The following is a 21,279-nucleotide window of genomic DNA, read 5'->3' on the forward strand; positions in this document are numbered from 1 at the left end:
CCAGTTCACAGCATGGCTTCTATGAAATCTTCCCTGACCACTCCCACCTTTGCAAACACCTTTATTTGCTGCAACTCCTGCATATTATGCTGAGATAATCTATTTACTTTACTCTAGATTATGAGCTCCTATGGTACAATGACTGCCTTTTGCACCTTTCTGTCTCTGGTAACCAGTACAGTGCCTGACAATTGGTAGGTATACCATAATGCTTGCTGTATGAATTCATGGGTAAGAAATATCAATAAATTAAAGGAATTCAAAAGTTAAGGGACTGACAAGATTGTACATCATTAACCTTTGAGGGAAATGCAGTGCAATTCAGAGGAACAATCATCTTTTTCTACTAAAAGTTCTGGTATCAGAGAGCACTGGGCTAGGAATTCCTCAGTTCGTATCTATTGTGGTACAAATTATGTTCTTATTTTGAAGGTCAAGATTCTTGAAAGAGCAGAGTCAGAAAGATTTAATCCTAGCTCCACTAATTGCTAGCTATGTGAAGGTGGATAAATTATTTAGCCTCTCTAAAATGGAATTTCCTCTCCTATAAGATGGGACAATAATAGCTGCTTCATGGTGCTGCTGTGAGGAATGAATGACATAATATGTGCAAAGTATTTGTTATGGTAGCTCCCCATTAAGTGAAAGTTGCTGCTGTTTTAATTACTGTTATCATTGTTTTAAAGGAAGGGTATTTCATCAGCTTTCACTTTTTTTTGTTTTGTTTTTTGTTTTACATGCCAAAACTAGTTTGAATTTCTTAACCAGATGATTTAATAAAAATATTTAAATAAGTTACTATGACTAGACAAAACCCACACCTGTGTAGTTAATGTGGGCCACTATATGCCAAGCATTCTAAATTACTTAATTTAGAAGTCTTAGCTAAAAACACCTGAATTTATATGAATATAGCAAAAAGCACCACTTGTGGGTAGTTAGAAATCTTCTTCCTCAACTGATGCTTGATCCTATTCTCTGCGTCTAAGGAGATGTCCCACCTCAATGGTCACCATGGTTATGGTGTATTTTTGTCAAGAGATAAGGTACCGTCCTCTTTAATTGCTACTACTAATGTTCCTGAATTATCTTGATGAGAAAAAATATGGTAGTTTATCTCTCCCTTCAGACATAGACAATATTTAACATTGCATGTAATTTAATTTTCTCATATTTTTTACCCAAGGATTCCACACTTCATAGATAATAAATTTGTAGTTGGTCTTAGAAAATTAGTAACTTCTGTTTATTCCCTTCTGAAAAGGAGGGAGTAGCTAAGGTCCTAAAGTTGAACCACATAACTCAAAATGAAGTATGTAATTAGCAGTTATGTTCTTCACCATATATTATTTAAGCAACATTTCCCAAACCTGAGTAATGATCAGACTCAGTTGGTGGACTTAAAAAAAGAAGTACAGGCGCCAAGCCCAGATATTTCATATCAGAATCTCTGAGGATAGGGCTTCAGAATCTGTAATTTTATAAACCTCTTTAGGGGATACTGATGATCAGCCAGGTTTAGAAATGTCTGCCCTATAGCATTAGCATATATTTTACACACAGTTGCGTAAATGCATAGTATACATTTGCTGAATTAAACTGCTATGCAGGGAAATGAGATGGATCACTTAGTGCACAACCAGTCTAATGTTTTTGGTTCTCAAACTCGTTTATTTTGCCATGTTATTAATTGGCAATCCAAAAATATATGTATGGTTTATAAATCTGGAAGTTTCTCTTTGAATATAGCAAACATTTACTGAATACTCTGTTTGTAAAAAGCACCATGCTAAGGGATATATAAAGATGGGTGGTGCCTGCCCTTAGAGATTTACTACTACTACCTAGTAGGGAAGAAATACATAGATTCAAATAATACAATGTTGAATACAATGAAAATTGGAGAAATATTAATTATGAGCCTCTAGTCCATTCTAAATATTCCAGATTGGATAATTGGGTCAATGGTTTGGGTAGGGTCACGTTTAAATTTCTGCTGTTTTTAATAAAGCAGATTATGTCTGTTTTCTTCTCTGTATTAACATAGCACTTCAAACCTACCTCTGTTTGCACTTACCACATTTTTTGTTGTTTGTTTACGTGATCTCACCAATCATCAGTTTTTGGTATCTATAAAATGACTAGACCCTAATTTGGTTTTCAGTTTAGTTCTATCATTCCATGAGTTTTAATAGTGTTGACAATAAAGTTCGGTCACTGAAGTTCCAAAATAAGTTTTTCTCTAAATAGGAAAAAAAAACCTACAATATTAGATTGAGAGGAATCTAAGACAGCTTACAAGCTGTTGAGGTTTATTCAATAAATGAGTCTCTTAGACCTAGAAAAAGAACAGAAAATTATCCAAATCATGCAACTGGTTTACTGACAGAGCCAGGACTTGGAACACAATTCTATCTTTTAATTATCATTTTAGTACCCTAAAAAAGTTGTGTGTTTGGGCATGTGTGTGTGTTTGTGTGTGTGTCTGTTAAGATAGGATAAGAAACGCAGGAAATAATTTCATTGAGAAGTGAATTTTTAGTCTCTTTATGGAGCATTTGCCTTAGAAGTCATATATTCAAATGTTGCTCTGCCCCTGCAGGTAACATAAATGAGTGCCTTGGGTGGATTTCATGTAATAGGAAACAGTGGGAGCTGTGGCATGCCAAAAGCATATATTCTTTCTGAAGTTTCCTGCAGATTTTTCCATGTGGGACTGTAGCCAGTTTTTCAGGAGAAGCCAGAAACGTGGATTGTGGATTCTGTGTGAAAACTCCTAATTTTTAAATGCTTCTTTAAAAAAAGAAAAAGTTTAACACTGTATATAGCATTGTATGTCTACAAATACATTTGTAGGTTGAATTCAGTCTCTTTGTCCTCAGGTTATGACTTCTTGTCCATACATTGATAAACATATTCACTGTAATTTCCAAATTTTGAAATGAGTTGCTATAGCTCACCAGGTATCCAGGGCTTTGACCAACGAAATGACCTTCACTTCGGTTGTCTTGTATTTTGACAACACAGGAGGAATTTGCAAATTAAACTTACTGAAACACATCAATCATGCTGGGAATAAGTCTCCCAAAGTATTTTACTATAATTGAGCCATAGCCACCTGTCTTGTTTTTTTATTTTTTATTTTTAATTCTGAGAATAGTCTATCATATTTGAACACATGCACTTCTTAAAGGTTACCTACAAATGTAAATGGTATGGTAATTGCAAATACCAGAATATATATGGCATGAGCTAGGCCGAAAGACCTGAGGATTCTTGATTTAGGGCAAAATTTCTGGTCTCCTGAGACCCACACACTATCTCTAAATTAGCTATATGGAGACTATTCCCCTATAAAATAATCTAGACAAAATTTGTCTCCTACATTTTAGAGGAGAAGGAGAAGGAGACGGAGAAGGAAAAAAGCCGAATAATGTCCTGTAGCATCTAACGTCTAAGAACTCAGAGTTTAAAATTTTATTTGAACACTGGTAACTTGGCTGCCTAGTCCCTGCTATCTTTCCTGCTTCTACTTTATCTACCTCCTTTAACTGTCTAAAATTTATCCTTTAGTTCAAAGGAACTTTGTAAGGGATAAAAGAGTCCCTGTGAATGAATCTTTATAATCCTCAACCCTACTTTAAAAAGCCTTGAACATATATTTCTGGCAGAGAAAGGGGAGCATGTTTTCACAGCAGAAGAGACGAGATGCCCCAGATGGAATACTACAGCAATTATGTTCCAAAGACTGGGAAAGACCTGACTAAGAAATGATGACTTTCCTGGCCTTTGCCTCATTGTGATGAAGGCCTGGGCACTCTCCACCCCCGTCCGAGCAACTGGCATCCCTCTGACCCGGGAGGATTTCACACTGTGTACTGTTGCCTTAGGAATATACCCAGCAGCAAGACACAGGCACCAATTCAGAGAGCTCTCCCCAGGCAGGCAGGCTAATGAACGCCTTTCAATGTGGCACCTCTCCATGATTGCTAAAGGCTTTGGGCAGAGGATGAAAGGGCAGGCCACGCCAGATCTGATTGCATTTTTCTGGCATGGGACAGCAGTAATCTGATACCAAAGACGGGTGCCCATTTTCTTGTAATGAGTGCAAGTGGAGATAATTTGCTTTGTGGGTCCAACTAATATCTGTGGCCATATATATTCTTGAAAATTATTTGCATGGCTATAATAGGATGCCGTTTTTCAAAATTACTTCCTAAGGGTTCATACAGACACTGTGTAGTCACTGACAATATTATCTGAGATGATTTATTTTGGTCTATGCCAAGTTTTTGTGTAGAAAGAGCTGGAAAATGCTGTTTTCTCAGTTCAGTTATACAAGATGGCACATTTATGGGAAGATATCACTAAAATTAGTGAATTGGTTAAAAGATGCCCTGGAATGAAATTTTAAAAAGGCAATTTTGTCCCTTTTAAATTTATTCAGTGACGTTAACCTGGTTGTTTTGCTAAACAGAGATTTTGGACCGCATGATCAAATAAATAAGACTAGTATATAATGAATATGTTAATTTTATCATAGTAAATTATTCTAATGTCCTTAAAATATTTTTCCCCACTGACTTAATCATTCTCTCTGTAATTTTCTCCATGCTATTAATTTATTTGACTTCAGTTCTTTTATAATACAATTTATAATACAATTTTTTATAATAAAATTTTCATAAAATCTGAATTAGTTTAAATTAATAAGATTTTTGGTCCTTTCATGTATCAGCTCAAAAGCATTCCTGCCTTCCCTCCTCCCCCTAATCCCATTCATTCTAGATACCTGCTCTCTTCCTTATCACCGAGTGATTATAATAATGGCTAAAGTTAAGTGAACACAGTCTGCCAAGCACTGGGCTAAATTTTTTCATGAATTATCTTAATTCTCACAACATCATCATCATTATTACCCTATTTTTACTGGATCAGGAACTCAAATTGCCCTAGATCAAAGAGCTAGAAGGAAATGATGCCTGAAGTCCAGGTTCTTAACCAATAAACTCAGGTGACTGTCTTCCAAGCCCCATGCAGCTTCTCCCAGGACTGCATGCAATCTATGATAGGGCATAGAAAGTGCTGGTGAGAGGAGGGGAAAATGAGAAGAGAAGGTGTCCTGAGCTTATGTTATTGGATTAGTGACTGAATCCATAAGACGGTTTTAAGAGACCTCTGCAAACAGAAATTGAAACTGAAGAAATCATAGGAATCATTTGATGTATCAGTGACAAGTTATATTTTCTTTTCATTCAAGTAAAAAACAAATGGCAGTTGATCACTCTTTCAGACGGATACATACCTGAGAGAGAACACTTCCAAAAAGTGATTTTCCTTGGCCTGACCTTCTCAGCTAGTAGTTCTGGAAGAAAAGGCTATTGCCCCACTCCCAGCGCCCTCCCCCCCTCCCAGTCAGCTGCTATTTTTCCTCAATTTTGTCATCAAGTACTAGCTTTAGTTTGACATCTCACAATTTGCCATAATGGAACAGATAGGTGTGTTTAATTCTCTGCACAATTCAATTTAAACTAAACTAAATTAAATTAACCAGAAGGTACAGCCCTTTACATTTTGCAAAGCTCTTTTCACATGCATTATCTCATTAAACTGTCACAAAAATTAATTAGGAAAAACAGATTGACAGAAAGGGATGGAACCTTTGTTTAAAGCACAGATGCCCTTGATAAATCAGTAAATAGAGATTATTGCAAAAGAAAAATTATGTTATTTATGTGAACTAGGAACAGATTGTGGGGTGTTGGTTGTTGATGGTCCCAATCATGTCAAAGTTTTCATCTGACTTTCCCATCAGTATACAAGCAGGACAGCTGATCTAAACCGCCCACCCCCAACAAAAACACTTCATTTATTACAGTTGCAGAAATAATTGGCCATCTGTTCATTTTCTTCATTGTGCTATGATAATTTGTTCTAGAATCCATTATTATTTTTCCTTTTTTCTCCCATTTCAGGTGAATCCTGTGGATTGTCAGGATGTAGCTTTGCTGTAGCAACTATGCCACAGTACTGGTTTCAGAAAATGCTGAAGTACATTATTCTTTAATCCCTCACACACCATGCTGTTTTTCTCTCATTATTGATGCATTCTGATTGGGTTTGATGTGAGAGCAGGTATTGTTGTGTATAGTTCTAGCCTCAAGAAGTGGTTCATATTTCAAATATCTACAGCCCCCCAGAATACTTACTTGGCCATTTGTTTACTCAAGGTCAACCTGAATAATAGTTCACAATTATTGTGCTCTTACTAAATACCAGATGCTGTTCTGAGCACTTTAAAGTGCATTATCTCACTCAGTCCCCATGGTAATCTCAAGAAGTAGGGCATCTTATCATCCCCATCTAATAGAAAATGCACTGAGACTAAGAAGTAAAATGGATTGTTGTGTGACTGCTGGGATTCCAATACAGGTTTACTTGAGTTCCAAAAGCTGAACTCTTAATCATTACACTCTTCAGAGCTGATAAACAAATTCACCATTCACCATTACTTAACTAGTTAGAAGTATGGCAGAAGCAGCGAGCTCCTTCTGTCTTGAGTGCTTCTATACGACTCCAGTGATTCAGTCAAGACCCAGGGTGAATGGGCAGGGCTACACCTCCACGGAAATAATCCAATCAGAGTTACCACCTGCAGTTGGGTGGGTCACATCTCCACGGAAGCAACTTAATTCAAATATTCCAACCTAATAGACACTAATACATCTGCCCCCACAAGATTGCATTAAAGAACATGGCATTTTGGAGAACATAATACATCCAAACTGGCACAGGAGAGATGGGGGATATGAGCTGTTTTGGGTTTTTTTTTTCAACTTTAATTCTTATTCCTATTCTTATTTTTTATTTTTTTGGAATAATGAAAATGTTCAAAAATTGATTGTGGTGTTGAATGGACAGTGGTACTGTGAACAACTGATTATGCACTGTGGATGACTGGATGGTTTGTGAATATATCTCAATAAAATTGAATTTTAAAAAGAAAAAAAGTATGGCAGAACTGGGGAGTTAAGGAGTATATCAGTTTTTGTTACAAAAAATGCTATATAACAAATCAGTAGCTTAAAATAATTATTATTATTTATTCTCACTTACACACCTATGGGTTGGCTTAAGCTTGGCTTGGGTGGTCTTGGTTCCAAGCTGCAGGTTGTCCCATGATCTGCTCTACAAATCTTTCATCATCCTTGACCCATGGGCTACCTGGAGCACGTTCTTTTCCTGACACTAGCAGAAACGAAGGAGGAGCAAGTGGGAATACATGATACCTCATAAGGCCTAGTCTCAGAACTGGTGCACTGTCATATCTGCCCACCTACCATTGGCAAAAAAAATCACATGGTAAAGCCCATCATCAATGAGATAGGGAAGTATACTTCACCTCTAGAGGGAAGAACTGCAATGTCACATGGCAAAGAGGGTGGATACAGGGAGGCAGGGAGAAATGAAGAAGTGGAAATAATTTATACAATCCACAACAGGGAGATAAGCAGGTAAGAAAATGTGCTCTCTGCATTATGTGAATGTTTGTATAGAAGAAGAAAGAGGAAAGAGATGTACTCAATTGAGCAGAGAAATAGAACCTAATTTTATATTTCTAATTCCTGTATTTAGAGATGGGAGAGAAGATCCAAGGTCTCTGGAACGATCATCTACAAATCTTTAGGTGATTTTCAGCCTAAGCAGGTTGGCAAAGCATGGCAAATTACAGTGTCTATGGTTTCTAAGGACTAGTATTCATAGGCTGACAGGAATATGATTTTTATGAGAATGAAAATAATTGAAATTAAGAATATATGGAAGACTCAGGACTTGCAGAATCCATAGTCTGCAGAGTATTTTTAAAATGACCTTTAACCCCACCAACCTACGATAAAATTCTAGACTCTGAGTTGACAGAAATCTTAACATATCCTCAAGTCTAGATACCCACCTGATGCTTGAATTCGTTCTGCAACATGCAGATTATCCTTGAACATTTCCAATGACTGTAACTTCCAATTCCATTTTGGAAAGCCTCTTTTTCTGTCCTTGTCATTTTAATGCATCCCATCTCTCCACACGAGTCCTGGGTAAGGTAGTGAGCAAGTAAGAGCTACTGAAGGACGATAAATCCAGGATTACTCCTCCCATTCCTGGTGATGTACCATTCCTTTGCAGAGCCAGCTTCATTGGCTCATGATCTGTGCGGTTGCACAGAGCCCTATGCTTATCAGGGCCCTGTGCTTGATTTAATGATCTTCTGTTGAGGTCGTGAAATTCTTAATAATATTCACAAGGGACCCCACATATTCATTTTGCACGGGGACCTGCAAATTATGTATCCCCTCCTGTTCTGAAGTTATCTCCATCTTTGTCTATCCTGAGTTAGTGCCCCACCTCTTGTTATGTGCTTCAGGCCATTCTATTGGGACAACTCCTTGCTCTTTCTTAACCAGATATGTTTCCTGCTTGGCTGTCTGTTCTTCATGGTCCCTTGATTTCATTGTTAACACACTTTGGTGGAGATATTCCTTCCTTCTCCCCCAGCTGGATCAGACTCTCACTGACACCTTCCTTCTTCCACAGAGGAAATATTTTGACTATGACTCTTCGAGCATTCTTCCTCCCTAAACTTAGATATGCCTCCATTGGTTCTAGCTCTCCCATTGGAGTATGAAAAACAAATCTTAGCTGCCTTACAGACTTCAGCTATTTGAAGTCAGCCCTTCAAAGCAGAATTGAGGAGTAATTGGATGAAGAGACACAGTTCAACTTCAGGAAAGAGCCTAGTGGCCCGGTTGTAGAGTGGGGGAAATAGAATATCCTCAGCCGGGGCAGAATTCCTCTAATCTTTCAATATTGCTTATCAAATGTTGGCTGACTTGGCACCCATGTGCTTAAAGTTTGCTGTGGTGAACTCCATCTTTAGAAAGTTTTGTTACCTTTCTATTAACCTAAATTAAAAAACATAAAACCGGATAATTTGTATTGAAGATTGTATCTTCCCCAGAAGTGTATAGGTTATTCAAGCAGAATTTTCAGGGAGAAGGATGAGTCGAAGCCTGAGAATTCAAGACTCTTTTAATGTATTTACTTTGGATTTTCACACTTCATGCAATTACTTTTTAAAATAATCCTTAGTGATTTTCTCTTCCTTATTTGCAAAAGTAGCACTTGTTCTTATAGGAAATTTTAAAAATAATTTTTAAAAGCACAAAGAGGAAAATAAACACCAGCTACAATCACAGCTACTAAAAATAACTATTAATAGTTTAATCTTTATTTACCTTTTTCTATGCATATATATATAACTTTTAAAAAACATTATGAGCATATTATAGATACTATTTTCTCTTTTTTCTTTTACAATTTTATCAAGAACATAATTATATTTGACAGACTAATCAGTAGGCAAACAATTAAGCCTGGAGCTATACAGTGAAACAATTGCACAATTCTGTCAAAAGCAATCAGTTCAGGAGTATAGAAAGTAAGACTAGTCTACTTGCAGTTATGTAGGTCTAACAATGGGTTGATTTGCTCACTATCTACTAATATTAAATTAAATCCAACAACCAATTGGCATGCAGATGATGTGCCATCAGAACCAAAGGGCAAGATGGCAGACTGGTGAGCTGTATGTTTTAGTTACTCCTCCAGGAAAGTAGGTAGAAAGCCAGGAACTGCGTGGACTGGACACCACAGAGCAATCTGACTTTGGGCATACTTCATACAACACTCATGAAAACGTGGAACTGCTGAGATCAGCGAAATCTGTAAGTTTTTGCGGCCAGGTGACCCGCGCCCCTCCCTGCCAGGCTCAGTCCCGTGGGAGGAGGGGCTGTCAGCTCCGGGAAGGAGAAGGGAGAACTGCAGTGGCAGCCCTTATCGGAAACTCATTCTACTGATCCAAAATCCAACCATAGATAGACTGAGACCAGACACCAGAGAATCTGAGAGCAGCCAGCCCAGCAGAGAGGAGACAGGCATAGAAAAAAAACAACACGAAAAACTCCAAAATAAAAGCAGAGGATTTTTGGAGTTCTGGTGAACATAGAAAGGGGAAGGGCCCTGAGGCGCATATGCAAATCCCGAAGAAAAGCTGATCTCTCTGCCCTGTGGACCTTTCCTTAATGGCCCTGGTTGCTTTGTCTCTTAGCATTTCAATAACCCATTAGATCTCTGAGGAGGGCCCGTTTTTTTTTTTTTTCTTTTTTTTTTTTTAATCCTTTTTTCTTTTTCTAAAACAATTACTCTAAGAAGCCCAATACAGAAAGCTTCAAAGACTTGCTATTTGGGCAGGTCAAGTCAAGAGCAGAACTAGGAGAGCTCTGAGACAAAACGCAATAATCCAGTGGCTGAGAAAATTCACTAAACACCACAACTTCCCAAGAAAAGGGGGGTGTCCGCTCACAGCCATCATCCTGGTGGACAGGAAACACTCCTGCCCATCGCCAGCCCCATAGCCCAGAACTGGCCCAGACAACCCAGTGTGACAGGAGTGCTTCAAATAACAGGCACACACCACAAAACTGGGCGTGGACATTAGCCTTCCCTGCAACCTCAGCTGATTGTCCCAGAGTTGGGAAGGTAGAGCAGTGTGAATTAACAAAGCCCCATTCAGCCATCATTTCAGCAGACTGGGAGCCTCCCTACACAGCCCAGCAGCCCAGAACTGCCCTGGGGGGACGGCACTCACCTGTGACATAGCACAGTCATCCCTCAACAGAGGACCCGGGGTGCACGGCCTGGAAGAGGGACCCACTTGCAAGTCTCAGGAGCCATACGCCAATACCAAGGACTTGTGGGTCAGTGGCAGAGACAAACTGTGGCAGTGCGGGTGACTGAGCTTGTACCTCGACTTACCAGGCCTGGGCCAGGGGACCTGATATCACCCCCTGGGGAGGGTAGTGGGTACGGGCGTTAGTGCCCTCTGCAGCCCCCCCGAGCCTGGGGAGCGAGGTCAGGGCAGCTCCCTTTTCCTCACCCAAAATGTCACGGGCAGGGGAGGCTTGCCGGAGGAAACCGCCTTTCTCCCAACCGCCCTTTCCTCACTTCCTTATCTTGCCCGCACACTCCCCTGTGCCAAGGCAACTCCTGCCACCGCCAGCGCGCATGCACCGTGGCCAGAACAACTCCCTCCCGCTGCAACGGCTCCTGCGTCCTCTCAGAACCAATCCTAGCCCCTCTCCCTTCAGTATTGCCATTTAAGGCTACTTCACCTCCTTTCCAGCCCTGCCCTTCTTACCAGCCTATATAACCTGTAATCACCCCTGAATAAATCCTTCTCTTTGGCGCATACTCCTACTGGATGAAGAGTGTCTTGTCCTTATCGCCGCCCTCCACACCTTGCACGCCTCCCGCCGAGGACCTGGCCAAGTCCTCCGCCTCGCCCTCGCCTCCGGGAAAGAGCCCCCGCCGCCGGTACCCTTTAAGCAGCCCCGAGAGCTGAGGGCTCCGCTACCGGCCGCCACTCCCCCCAGAAGCAGTAACCGCGACCGCATGGCAGGACTGAACTGAAGGATTAGACTATTGCAGCAGCTTTAAAACTCTAGGATCACCAGGGAGATTTGATTGTTAGAGCCACCCCCCACTCCCTGACTGCCCAGAAACACACCCCGTATACAGGGCAAGCAACACCAATTACACACGCAAGTTTGGTACACCAATTGGACCCCACAAGACTCACTCCCCCACTCACCAAAAAGGCTAAGCAGGGGAGAACTGGCTTGTGGAGAACAGGTGGCTCGTGGACGCCACCTGCTGGTTAGTTAGAGAAAGTGTACTCCACGAAGCTGTAGATCTGATAAATTAGAGATAAGGACTTCAATTGGTCTACAGATCCTAAAAGAACCCTATCAAGTTCAGCAAATGCCACGAGGCCAAAAACAACAGAAAATTATAAAGCATATGAAAAAACCAGACGATATGGATAACCCAAGCCCAAGCACCCAAATCAAAAGACCAGAAGAGACACAGCACCTAGAGCAGCTACTCAAAGAACTAAAGATGAACAATGAGACCATAGTATGGGAGACAAAGGAAATCAAGAAGACCCTAGAAGAGCATAAAGAAGGCATTGCAAGACTAAATAAAAAAAAGGATGATCTTATGGAAATTAAAGAAACTGTTGACCAAATTAAAAACATTCTGGACACTCATAGTACAAGACTAGAGGAAGTTGAACAACGAATCAGTGACCTCAAAGATGACAGAATGGAAAATGAAAGCATAAAAGAAAGAATGGGGAAAAAAATTGAAAAAATCGAAATGGAACTCAGGGATATGATAGATAATATGAAACGTCCGAATATATAAGACTCATTGGTGTCCCAGAAGGGGAAGAAAAGGGTAAAGGTCTAGGAAGAGTATTCAAAGAAATTGTTGGGGAAAACTTCCCAAATCTTCTAAACAACATAAATACACAAATCATAAATGCTCAGCGAACTCCAAATAGAATAAATCCAAATAAACCCACTCCGAGACATATACTGATCACACTGTCAAACACAGAAGAGAAGGAGCAAGTTCTGAAAGCAGCAAGAGAAAAGCAATTCACCACATACAAAGGAAACAGCATAAGACTAAGTAGTGACTACTCAGCAGCCGCCATGGAGCCGAGAAGGCAGTGGCACGATATATTTAAAATTCTGAGTGAGAAAAATTTCCAGCCAAGAATACTTTATCCAGCAAAGCTCTCCTTCAAATTTGAGGGAGAGCTTAAATTTTTCACAGACAAACAAATGCTGAGAGAATTTGCTAACAAGAGACCTGCCCTACTGGAGATACTCAAGGGAGCCCTACAGACAGAGAAACAAAGACAGGACAGAGAGACTTGGAGAAAGGTTCAGTACTAAAGAGATTCAGTATGGGTACAATAAAGGATATTAATAGACAGAGGGGAAAAATATGACAAACATAAACCAAAGGATAAGATGGCTGATTCAAGAAATGCCTTCACGGTTATAACGTTGAATGTAAATGGATTAAACTCCCCAATTAAAAGATATAGATTCACAGAATGGATCAAAAAAAATGAACCATCAATATGTTGCATACAAGAGACTCATCTTAGACACAGGGACACAAAGAAACTGAAAGTGAAAGGATGGAAAAAAATATTTCATGCAAGCTACAGCCAAAAGAAAGCAGGTGTAGGAATATTAATCTCAGATAAAATAGACATCAAATGCAGGGATGTTTTGAGAGACAAAGAAGGCCACTACATACTAATAAAAGGGGCAATTCAGCCAGAAGAAATAACAATCGTAAATGTCTATGCACCCAATCAAGGTGCCACAAAATACATGAGAGAAACACTGGCAAAACTAAAGGAAGCAATTGATGTTTCCACAATAATTGTGGGAGACTTCAACACATCACTCTCTCCTATAGATACATCAACCAGACAGAAGACCAATAAGGAAATTGAAAACCTAAACAATCTGGTAAATGAATTAGATTTAACAGACATATATAGGACATTACATCCCAAATCACCAGGATACACATACTTTTCTAGTGCTCATGGAACTTTCTCCAGAATAGATCATATGCTGGGACATAAAACAAGCCTCAATAAATTTAAAAAGATTGAAATTATTCAAAGCACATTCTCTGACCACAATGGAATACAATTAGAAGTCAATAACCATCAGAGACTTAGAAAATTCACAAATACCTGGAGGTTAAACAACACACTCCTAAACAATCAGTGGGTTAAAGAAGAAATAGCAAGAGAAATTGCTAAATATATAGAGACGAATGAAAATGAGAACACAACATACCAAAACCTATGGGATGCAGCAAAAGCAGTGCTAAGGGGGAAATTTATAGCACTAAACGCATATATTAAAAAGGAAGAAAGAGCCAAAATCAAAGAACTAATGGATCAACTGAAGAAGCTAGAAAAGGAACAGTAAACCAATCCTAAACCAAGTACAAGAAAAGAAATAACAAGGATTAAAGCAGAAATAAATGACATAGAGAACAAAAAAACAATAGAGAGGATAAATATCACCAAAAGTTGGTTCTTTGAGAAGATCAACAAGATTGACCAGCCCCTAGCTAGACTGACAAAATCAAAAAGAGAGAAGACCCATATAAACAAAATAATGAATGAAAAAGGTGACATAACTGCAGATCCTGAAGAAATTAAAAAAATTATAAGAGGATACTATGAACAACTGTATGCCAACAAACTGGATAATGTAGAGGAAATGGACAATTTCCTGGAAACATATGAACAACCTAGACTGACCAGAGAAGAAATAGAAGACCTCAACCAACCCATCACAAGCAAAGAGATCCAATCAGTCATCAAAAATCTTCCCACAAATAAATGCCCAGGGCCAGATGGCTTCACAGGGGAATTCTACCAAACTTTCCAGAAAGAATTGACACCAATCCTACTCAAACTCTTTCAAAACATTGAAGAAAATGGAACACTACCTAACTCATTTTATGAAGCTAACATCAATCTAATACCAAAACCAGGCAAAGATGCTACAAAAAAGGAAAACTACCGGCCAATCTCCCTAATGAATATAGATGCAAAAATCCTCAACAAAATACTTGCAAATCGAATCCAAAGACACATTAAAAAAATTATACACCATGACCAAGTGGGGTTCATTCCAGGCATGCAAGGATGGTTCAACATAAGAAAAACAATCAACGTATTACAACACATTAAAAACTCGAAAGGGAAAAATCACTTGATCATCTCAATAGATGCTGAAAAAGCATTTGACAAAATCCAACATCCCTTTTTGATAAAAACACTTCAAAAGGTAGGAATTGAAGGAAACTTCCTCAACATGATAAAGAGCATATATGAAAAACCCACAGCCAGCATAGTACTCAATGGTGAGAGACTGAAAGCCTTCCCTCTAAGATCAGGAACAAGACAAGGATGCCCGCTGTCACCACTGTTATTCAACATTGTGCTGGAAGTGCTAGCCAGGGCAATCCGGCAAGACAAAGTAATAAAAGGCATCCAAATTGGAAAAGAAGAAGTAAAACTGTCATTGTTTGCAGATGATATGATCTTATATCTAGAAAACCCTGAGAAATCGACGATACAGCTACTAGAGCTAATCAACAAATTTAGCAAAGTAGCGGGATACAAGATTAATGCACATAAGTCAGTATTGTTTCTATATGCTAGAAATGAACAAACTGAAGAAACACTCAAGAAAAAGATACCATTTTCAATAGCAACTAAAAAAATCACGTACCTAGGAATAAACTTAACCAAAGATGTAAAAGACCTATACAAAGAAAACTACACAACTCTACTAAAAGAAATAGAAGGGGACCTTAAAAGATGGAAAAATATTCCATGTTCATGGATAGGAAGACTAAATGTCATTAAGATGTCAATTCTACCCAAACTCATCTACAGATTCAATGCAATCCCAATCAAAATTCCAACAACCTACTTTGCAGACTTGGAAAAGCTACTTATCAAATTTATTTGGAAAGGGAAGATGCTTCGAATTGCTAAAGACACTCTAAAAAAGAAAAACGAAGTGGGAGGACTTACACTCCCTGACTTTGAAGCTTATTATAAAGCCACAGTTGCCAAAACAGCATGGTACTGGCACAAAGATAGACATATAGATCAATGGAATCGAATTGAGAATTCGGAGATAGACCCTCAGATCTATGACCGACTGATCTTTGATAAGGCCCCCAAAGTCACTGAACTGAGTCATAATGGTCTTTTCAACAAATGGGGCTGGGAGAGTTGGATATCCATATCCAAAAGAATGAAAGAGGACCCCTACCTCACCCCCTACACAAAAATTAACTCAAAATGGACCAAAGATCTCAATATAAAAGAAAGTACCATAAAACTCCTAGAAGATAATGTAGGAAAACATCTTCAAGACCTTGTATTAGGCGGCCACTTCCTAGACTTTATACCCAAAGCATAAGCAACAAAAGAGAAAATAGATAAATGGGCACTCCTCAAGCTTAGAAGTTTCTGCACCTCAAAGGAATTTCTCAAAAAGGTAAAGAGGCAGCCAACTCAATGGGAAAAAATTTTTGGAAACCATGTATCTGACAAAAGACTGATATCTTGCATATATAAAGAAATCCTACAACTCAATGACAATAGTACAGTCGGCCCAATTATAAAATGGGCAAAAGATATGAAAAGACAGTTCTCTGAAGAGGAAATACAAATGGCCAAGAAACACATGAAAAAATGTTCAGCTTCACTAGCTATTAGAGAGATGCAAATTAAGACCACAATGAGATACCATCTAACACCGGTTAGAATGGCTGCCATTAAACAAACAGGAAACTACAAATGCTGGAGGGGATGTGGAGAAATTGGAACTCTTATTCATTGTTGGTGGGACTGTATAATGGTTCAGCCACTCTGGAAGTCAGTCTGGCAGTTCCTTAGAAAACTAGATATAGAGTTACCATTCGATCCAGCGATTGCACTTCTCGGTATATACCCGGAAGATCGGAAAGCAGTGACACGAACAGATATCTGCACGCCAATGTTCATAGCAGCATTATTCACAATTGCCAAGAGATGGAAACAACCCAAATGTCCTTCAACAGATGAGTGGATAAATAAAATGTGGTATATACACACGAGGGAATACTACGCGGCAGTAAGAAGGAACGATCTCATGAAACATATGACAACATGGATGAACCTTGAAGACATAATGCTGAGCGAAATAAGCCAGGCACAAAAAGAGAAATATTATATGCTACTACTAATGTGAACTTTGAAAAATGTAAAACAAATGGTTTATAATGTAGAATGTAGGGGAACTATCAATAGAGAGCAATTAAGGAAGGGGGAACAATAATCCAAGAAGAACAGATAAGCTATTTAACGTTCTGGGGATGCCCAGGAATGACTATGGTCTGTTAATTTCTGATGGATATAGTAGGAGCAAGTTCACAGAATTGTTGCTATATTAGGTAACTTTCTTGGGGTAAAGTAGGAACATGTTGGAAGTTAAGCAGTTATCTTAGGTTAGTCGTCTTTTTCTTACTCCCTTGTTATGGTCTCTTTGAAATGTTCTTTTATTGTATGTTTGTTTTCTTTTTAACTTTTTTTTCATACAGTTGATTTAAAAAGAAGGGAAATTTAAAAAAAAAAAAAAAAAAAGAAAAACAAGGAAAAAAAAAAAGATGTAGTGCCCCCTTGAGGAGCCTGTGGAGAATGCAGGGGTATTCGCCTACCCCACCTCCATGGTTGCTAACATGACCACAGACATAGGGGACTGGTGGTTTGATGGGTTGAGCCCTCTACCACAGGTTTTACCCTTGGGAAGACGGTTGCTGCAAAGGAGAGGCTAGGCCTCCCCATGGTTGTGCCTAAGAGCCTCCTCCCGAATGCCTCTTTGTTGCTCAGATGTGGCCCTGTCTCTCTAGCTAAGTCAACTTGAAAGGTGAAATCACTGCCCTCCCCCCTACGTGGGATCAGACACCCAGGGGAGTGAATCTCCCTGGCAACATGGAATATGACTCCCGGGGAGGAATGTAGACCTGGCATCGTGGGACGGAGAACATCTTCTTGACCAAAAGGGGGATGTGAAAGGAAATGAAATAAGCTTCAGTGGCAGAGAGATTCCAAAAGGAGCCGAGAGGTCACTCTGGTGGGCACTCTTATGCACACTTTAGACAACCCTTTTTAGGTTCTAAAGAATTGGGGTAGCTGGTGGTGGATACCGAAACTATCAAACTACAACCCAGAACCCATGAATCTCGAAGACAGTTGTATAAAAATGTAGCTTATGAGGGGTGACAATGGGATTGGGAAAGCCATAAGGACCACACTCCACTTTGTCTAGTTTATGGATGGATGAGTAGAAAAATAGGGGAAGGAAACAAACAGACAAAGGTACCCAGTGTTCTTTTTTACTTCAATTGCTCTTTTTCACTCTAATTATTATTCTTGTTATTTTTGTGTGTGTGCTAATGAAGGTGTCAGGGATTGATTTGGGTGATGAATGTACCACTATGTAATGGTACTGTAAACAATCGAAAGTACGATTTGTTTTGTATGACTGTGTGGTATGTGAATATATCTCAATAAAATGAAGATTAAAAAAAAAAAAAAAGGGCACAGGAGTTAAGGTTTTATTTTGTTTTAATAAATACTCGAATGCTTTGGATCCATTTTTACACCCTTCAGCAAAGGCTAGGGGTTTTGCTTTTAAAATAAAGGGCTCAGTTCAGAAGGAAAGATTTTTATCTTTCTTAATCAGTTGTAAAAACATGCAGAATAGCATGCTGAGCCTGTTGAAATTAAAATTTCTGGGCCTGAAGGTATCAGAAAAATGCAGAAGTATTTTGATGCCCTGAGATTTTTTTTAATGTGCCTGGAGCTATACATTTAATAACTAAGTGCCCTTTCTTCTCCTTATAAGCTTTTTGTCTTCAATATTTATGATTATTTTTTATTACTAATTTCCCGGCCATTTGAAAAGTGTTCATTTTAAAGTAGGTTTAAAAAGCACCTGAATCAATTATGAATTTAGTGACCATCTTTTAATTTTATAATTGCAAATGACAATCCATATTCAAGGAAGCACTTTTCGTGACCAATAGGATGGACACAAATCGTACAGGTAATGTGGCTATTGATTCTCTCTCTCTCCCTCCCTCCCTCACACCCTCCCTCCTTCTCTCTTTCTCTCTCTCTCACATGGATAGATTACTTTACTAATGAATCCTGCCTGCCCAAATGCATTTTAAAGTCGTCCCTGGAATATTTTCAAAGCTTACATTTACAAGCACCTTTCAAAGAGTTACACAGTGTGTTTATTTCATTTAGTGAAAGTGAGAAGTAACTTGACATTTGCCTTAACCCATCATATTCCAAACTCTGCTAAGCTTGGTTAATTTATTTTTTTATTCACCTTATATTGGTCTTCAAATTTGATTCATTTAAGTTGTGCATGATCCAAGCGGTCTACAACATACTGTTGATTGTGCATGAGCTTAGAGTTTCTGCAACCTTCAAGATAATTATAAAGGAAACAACAAAAGCTAAAGCCCCGAATTTCTGTATGCCAACTTCTGTATTCCTGCCTTAACCTATCAGGTTCTGTGAAAATGAGAAGAAAATTGAAAAGCGTGACAGATTATTTCTCTAACCCTGACAATGAGCATAATTTACTCCAAGGTCCCTATTCTTCTTTCCTCCCTATCTTTTATTCTATTCTTAATATATGTTTCCTTAATAAAAATGAGAGGTAACATTAAACTACTTTACTCAGTGTCTCTAAGATAATGCCTTAAAAGTTCCATACTTATTTACAAAGTGCACTTCTCCAAATTATAGTATGTCACCTTCACCTCATGCAGCCATATATGCACTGATTCTTCAAGTATTTTAAACTAATTTTTACCCAAGATACTACAGCCAATGCATATTTGAAAAGTCTGTTTGAGACATTCCTCAAAATGCCTCCAGACCTTGTTATGTGGCAGATAGTTTGATGGTTTAGACCACAGGTCTGGTGCCCGGTACACCTGGCTTTGAATCCCATCCCTACCCCTTGTATTCACTTTGAGCAAGTTTCTTAGCCTCTCTATTCACAACTGTAAAATGGAAATAAAAATGATACATAGATTATTTGTTGATTATGATGGTTAAGTAAAATAATGCATGCAAATCCCTTGATACTAAGTGCTCAAAACATATTAGCCCCTATACTGGTTTGTATATATTATGCCCCCAGAAAAAGCCATGTTCTTTGATGCAATCTTGTGGGGGCAGACATATTAGTGGGGATTAAGTTGGAACCTTTGGATTAGGTTGTTTCCATGGAGATGTGACCCACCCAACTGTGGGTGATAACTCTGATTGGATAATTTCCATAGAGTTGTGGCCCCACCCATTCAATATGGGCCTTTATTAGTTTACCGGTGTAGTATATAAGCTCAGACAGAAGGAGCAAGCTTGCTACAGCCAAGAAGGACACTTTGAAGAAAGCTGCAGATGAGAGACAGTTTGAAGACAGCCATTGAAAGCAGACTCTTGTTCCAGAGAAGCTAAGAGAAGACAAATGCCCCAAGAGCAACTGAGAATGACATTTTGAGGAACTGCAGCCTAGAGAGGAATGTCCTGGGAGAAAACCATTTTGAACCCAGAACTTTGGAGCAGACTCCAGCCACATGCCTTCCCAGCTAACAGAGGTTTTCCGGATGCCATTGGCCATCCTCCACTGAAAGTACCCAATTGTTGATGACTTACCTTGGACACTTTATGGCCTTAAGACTGTAACTTTGTAACCAAATAAATCCCCTTTATAAAAGCCAATCCATTTCTGGTGTTTGACAATCTGGCAGCATTAGCAAACCAGAACAGCCCCAATTATCATTACATCATTTCAGATCAGTTGATGAGCAAGAAAGTGATCTCATTACTTCATAACCATATTTTATTTTGGTCTTAAAATGTTACTCCCCAGACTTATTAGCCATTTGATTTATGAAACTGTCTCTAAATGACTTTTGACTATGTTTAAAAAGCCAATTTACCCTTAAGGGTGATCATTTTCTTACATTAGAAATATACAAAATAAAATGTTTAATGGTGTAGTATAATAAAAAAAACTCAGCATATCTTTGTACCCAGTTCCTGGGGAAGCAACTTCTGAATCTTTGGAATTTCCTGTGATAGAAGTTTCCTTTGTTCTTTAAGGTAGGCCGGGGACCACACCTGATGGGCCAGCCACACCTGCAGCCTTAGGGTGGGGCTCTCCACACCAGAAAGGCCAACCAGGCGATTAGAAGGTTGGGCTTTTAGCCAGGTCACATCAGCCCACCTCAGCCCATCTCCCTGAACACTTGGAGAGGAGGGGGGCTGGAGATTGAGTTTGACCATGAGGACATCAGTTCTATGAATCATGCTTACATAATGAGACCCCACATAAACTTGGGCACTCAAAGCCCTGAAGAGCTTCCATGACTGATAAGACACATGTCTGTATTGGGAAGGTGATATGTTCTTACTGCACATGGAGAATTCACAGGAGCTTGAGTTTGAGACCCTCCCAGATCTCCCTCTCTGCTTCTCTTCTTTTGGCTTCTTTTTATTTGTATCCTTTTACTTTAATAAAGCCATAATCACAAGTATAGCACTTTCAGTGAGTTCTATAAAGTTGTTCTAGTGAATTATCAAACCCAACGGTTGTTGTGGGAACCCCTGAATTTGTCACCAGAAGTGCAGGTGGCCAGAAGTATGGGTGGCCTGGGCCCCCAAACTTGCAACTGGTATCCAAAGGC

General features: G+C 39.1%; 1 pseudogene; it reads right to left on the bottom strand.

Moving 5' to 3' along the window:
* Positions 1-20,902, bottom strand: part of LOC119535351 — a 71,711-nt pseudogene extending 50,809 nt beyond the window's left edge.
* Between the last annotated feature and the right edge of the window lie 377 nt (positions 20,903-21,279).

This window comes from Choloepus didactylus, chromosome 5 (genome assembly GCF_015220235.1).
Source record: "Choloepus didactylus isolate mChoDid1 chromosome 5, mChoDid1.pri, whole genome shotgun sequence".
Taxonomy (NCBI): domain Eukaryota; kingdom Metazoa; phylum Chordata; class Mammalia; order Pilosa; family Megalonychidae; genus Choloepus; species Choloepus didactylus.